Here is a 5,444-nt window from a genome sequence, read left to right as displayed (position 1 = left end):
ATTTTCCCCTTCCTGGAGGTCTTCCTCTCATGCTTTCACCCATTCTCCACTCTCATCTTAGGGGCTCACATACATCTTGTAGAGCTTGGTAGCTTCGATTGTCCCAAGATTAGGTTTCAGGGACCTTTAATTTGCAAAACTTTAGGGTTACAGAGCTTCCGTTAAAAGGATTTAGGCTTTAGGTTTTAGGAACCTTCAACTTGCAAAGATTTAGGGATAAGGGAGCTTCAGCTTGCACAGTGCAAGAAGCTTGGATAGCATGAGTCCTAGACCTCATTCAAGGGTAGCTCATTCTGTTGAACAGCAAGCAAGACAACAATGGCCATTGGATAACGGCCAAGCACAAAGGTAGCCCACAAAGTCTCTCGTCAATTCATTGAATTGAAGTCCCATCATTGGAAGGGTCATGTATTGAAGATGAAGCAGGAAGCCGATGGAAGCAATCAAGTGAAGATACACTCAACTACAAATTAATGACGTGGATCACAAGCACTTTCCTGCTAATTGTAAGTATTTCTAGTGTTGTTTGTAGCAAACGCTATACTTTCGCATAAAGTCTCTAATGAGGAAACTCTGTGGGTATGGTGCTTGGCTTGTGCACATATATTGCCATCAACATTTATGGAATGGAAGCCTCTAGAGACGCTCTCCAAAACTTTTGCGGCTCACAACTTTGAGTTTGTCTCATTGCTATATTCTGGATGCATTGCGTCGGAGCTTGTAGAACGGACCATCTTCTTCTTTGATACAGAGTATGTAGTCCCAACAACGAGGAACCACTATGGGACCTTGAAAACACTTAGTCCACCAACTCTGATGGACAGTGATTGGCCAACTCCTGACAGTACCTCTATTGTATAATCTAGATGGCTGATTGAAAATGAAATCTTCAATGCAATGAAGTGCATGTATGGGTCACACCAAGCAACACTTACATCTTTTATGCATCTGCATATTTTTGTTTTTTCGTTCAAGGTAGACGATGTTCATCACATGCCTACCATGTGAATTTCTAAGGGTAGAACAACAATGAATGTCTCGCTTCCATTGGCTTGGGACTCAAAGTTTTGTCAGCACAATGGGGATACCCTAAAGTGCAGGGTTGTAACAGAAAAAATGATCATTCGATACCACATTCAAAGAAACAAATCTTTATTATATTCCCTTACTGGCAATGGAATCAGACGCGAGGTGAATGGGAAGCACTCAATTCAGACATCACTGATATGGACCAAGTTGAAGTGCATGTGTGCAAGAAGGAGGAAGTGTGGGATGTGTTCATCAATGCTGATTGGAATCGGTGGCACTCCTCTGCGTAAGAGAAAGGAGAGGATCTTTCTTTGTAAGAGCATCCCCTTTCCTAGATGTATCCATATCAAGCAAGCAACTGTCATTACAATGTAACACTCTCATATGATGGTGAAACTCTATAGATTCTCTCCTACTATTCGCTAAACTTTCAATTCTTTATATGGAATCCGCACAAGATACTCCAGCAACCCTGGATCCTAAAGCAAAACTACTTCTATCTTTTGTTCCCACGTAGTTCTTGCAGTGTTGGTCCTCGCGCATAGCCGTTCCTCGCCATCCATGCCTTCTAGCTGCTCATGCCACCCGTGGTCGTCCTGCTCTGCATTCACGACCCACCCCATCTCTACCGCTTCTCATGTCCAGCCTCAACCTCAAGAGGACCGTCTCACTGCGCTCACTAGGCTACATCCAGCTACAAGACAAGGGTTGCAACCCTCTGCACTAGACTGCAACCGCCCCTCCCGCTTCTCTCTCACCGACTGAGCCTCATATCGCTCCCCAAAAATCCCCTTCTCACTAGCGACTCAACATCGGGTCTTCGCCATCTGCAATGCAGTCAGACAAAACAAAACAAAACCTCCTCCCTTTATGCCCACGTGCTCTCCAGCTGTACCTACCCTCCCCCCCCCCCCCCAACTTCTTCTTTTTCTTACTAATTTGCAACAAAGTATCTTCTTTGATTCGCGTGAATTTAGACGTTGGCACCACCTATTAACACAATACATTTTCGTATAAGTTTGTGATTTGAGAATGTCTAATTTTTAGTTTTAGAGGCATTAAGTGACTTTAGAGTCGTGGTGGGTGGTGAAGTTATGGTGTTTCAAACTTTGGTGTTGGATGGCAATTTTATGCATTATAGCCCGAGCTTTTTGAGGAAGAGAACGTTTAAAATCTAATCATCTTTGAATTTGTAAGTTTTATAAAAGTGTCCTATTTTTAATTTTCTTCTTTATAAGTGACTTGCAAAGCCCATTTTAAAGTCACTTTCTTATGTTTGAGCATCTCTCATTTTCTTCACTGCTTCCTTGATCTATCCATCCCCAAGCACGTTCCATTGCCCCTTGCACTCCGCCAGTAAGAATGGCTACTGCTAATCAAGCCCTCCTTGCGCATGACCTAGGACACATGATGGAGAAGCTTACCGTCGTGTTCTAGGTATCCATCGACATGGAGGCTACCATCGAATTGCATGCTAATTCATTTGAAGCACTTACATCCTACATGGAGACACATATAGTAAATTACTCCATCAATTTTTAAGATGACGAAGGTTTGTGGGTGCCAGTTGATCTCCTCAAACACACCCTCAAAGAAGACAGTAGTTTTCTCTTCAGATTGGGTAGGGAGATTGGGTAGGGCTCACCTTGGAACACTACTGAGAGGATGAGGAGGACAACCTCATAGACCTGATCATGGGGATATTCTACCCACTTTATTTTCTTATGCAACCAGCCTTCCATCCTTCTTATGCTCTTCGACAAAGAGACCATTGGAGTTAAACCTGACCTGTAAACCCTGCTCAACCATTTTCCCAATAGAAACCAGGTTCTTTGTAATATTGGGTAAATGTAGTACATCAACTAGGTACTTCACTTCACCATCTGTCATAGACAATGACACATTTTGTGTATGCATAATACAAAGTGTAGTATCATCACCAATTTCTACATAGCTAGGAATTCATAAAGTTTGCATTTCCTCAAACCCTTCACCATGGCTGGTCATATGATTTGATGCACCATAATCCACATACTAGACATTATCACTGGATTTTTCTACATTTGTAGGCATAGTATTCAGCATGTGTTGCACCACAAATAGCCTCTCAGGCTCATTGGCATTCTTGCTAGTAGTTGCATAATCATTTTGTTGCCTCCTGTCTGGAAAGTCATGTTCAAAGGGAACATGTCTTCCACAACCCCAACATACTATATTTCCATGTATACTTGCATTATTGCGCTGCGTATTTCCACAAACTGTTGGGCTCCCCCTGCCTCCAAAGTTTTGTTGACCACCACCTATGTTCTGACTATGATTGTTGTTATGTCGTTGTGCATGTCGATTGCCTCGTCCTCATTCTCATCCACGACTTGTACCACGTCCTCTTCCTCTATTGTTGAAAATGACCTGTTGATAATTGTTTCAAACCTGCGAGAGGAGTCTTCCTCAAGTTTATTCTCTTCCACAATCAATAAGGACACTAAATCTATAAACGAGGGAATGTTCTCTCGAAGCTGGATGTTAGTTTGAAACTATTTGTACTTAGGCACCAAACCTCATAGACAGACTTCTTCTTTATCATCATCGTTGACTGTAACACCAATAGATGCAAGTGACTCACATATGTTCTTTATCTTCAACAAATAGTCATTGATAGACAAACTTTTCTTCTGAACAATATTCAACTCAGTCTTCAATTGCAGCTTCGTTGCCTTTGTGTTGGTACACATCCAATCATAGCAAAGTGTCCCAAGCCTCCTTAGGAGATTGAAAATCTTGTATATGCCCAATCATAGTGTCCTGGACACTTACAAAAATCCAATACATGACCTTTTGAGCTCCCTAGTTCCAATCTTTAAATGTCTTAATTTATGCAGCATTTGCACCTTCCTCTGGCACTAGTTGTGCTACCTCATTGTCTCCACCAATGTAGTCCCAATAACCTTTGCCCATAAGGAAATTGATCATTTTGAACTTCCAAGCATGGAAGTTGTTCTTGTCCAGCCTCTCACTGACAACCTAGTTAAGCCCATCATTGTTGGATGACATGTTTCCAACCTTTCACACATTCTTCGAGCAGCGTGCTAAAAATAATCGGTTACCACTTGTAACAACAACATGCGTACATACACCTGTTTCACTGTACTAAACAATGTCTATGCACACTACAGCAAAACCAAAGTTTTTTGCACCACCTATATGTAGATCTGTAAAATTTTGAACCTTAGTGATTTTGCATGTGAACTCACTCTAATTGCAAAACGGGGGTCGAAACATGCCCAAAATGAAAATTTGGCTGCACATTCTCAAGATATGAGGCCTACAAACCATAAGGGAAAATACAACATAAAAGAGGGAAACTAGTACAATGGTCTAGTATAAAGGTTTGTTTTGTTTGTCTAGTATAAAGGTTGATTTCCTAATTGTTTGTTTTGTGGTTGTTGGTTTCTTGATTGTTGGTTTCCTGTTTTCTGGTTTCCATCGGGAAGAGAGAGAGAGAGAGAGAGAGAGAGAGAGAGAGAGAGAGAGAGAGAGAGAGAGAGAGAGAGAAAGAACTTAAACTCACAAACTTATAAAATACTTTAAAAACTCACTTTGATATTTATAGGGCCCAACTTTTTAAGAAATTACAATTTATCACTAATGTGCTCCAAAAAGTGGAAATTACAATTGTTATTGTTTGAGAAGCCACGGGTGCCCTACTCTTTGTCAATTTATCCTCCATGCCGATGCTCTCTTACGTGCATTCAACCCATGGTATCCTTGCCTTCATCAGACACTCACCACTTTTACAATATGGCACCTAAGAGACAAGTTTCCCCATGCCCTTTGCTTCTTCCTACGAGTAGCACACAATAGAACCAATTGAACATCTCATGAAACGCGTTGCTGTGGATCTTGCCACCACCATGCTAAGTGCTCTTAAAATAGGTAGCCTTTGCCTGATAGTGTGACCTTTCCATCCCTTGATTTCTCCAGAGCGCAAGGTATCCATACTCATCAAGGAAGTATGGACCATGGGCGAACAAGATATGCATGTAATGTGTGATATGGTTTATGTTGGAATTAGGGTTGCAGAGAAACTCACACAGCTTGGACAGTCTTGGAGAAGACGAAGGAAGCTCAAGGCACACAATAGAGAGTGTGCTACTTAGTGTGCAATGGAAAGATAGATAGCCCTAGAGTGATGGGCGTATATACAATGCTCGCGGGGGAAAACCTCCTAAAGAGGGAAAAAATGCCCCGGCGGTCCTAGTGTGTTCACACACATCACTACCACATGTATACGGTAACAAATCCCCCCTAGAGTGATGCGGTGAACAAGAGCTAGCACATGAGTAAAGGGAAGTGCCATGCCCTAAGGACATGATCAGTCCACAAAGGGGAGTAAGCCCAAAGCTTTGCGGAAAGCT

The 5,444-nt window shown here is 42.0% G+C and overlaps 1 pseudogene; it reads right to left on the bottom strand.

Annotated features, from left to right (window-relative positions):
- Positions 1–2,751: 2,751 nt before the first annotated feature.
- On the bottom strand, positions 2,752–4,080 carry LOC147454657 (uncharacterized; annotated as a pseudogene).
- Positions 4,081–5,444: the final 1,364 nt, after the last annotated feature.

This window comes from Adiantum capillus-veneris, chromosome 7 (assembly GCF_014529385.1).
Source record: "Adiantum capillus-veneris isolate H3 chromosome 7, ASM1452938v2, whole genome shotgun sequence".
Classification (NCBI taxonomy): Eukaryota; Viridiplantae; Streptophyta; class Polypodiopsida; order Polypodiales; family Pteridaceae; genus Adiantum; species Adiantum capillus-veneris.
The sequence above is the reverse complement of the archived record's forward strand: the minus strand, read 5'-3'. Positions and strand labels throughout refer to the sequence as shown.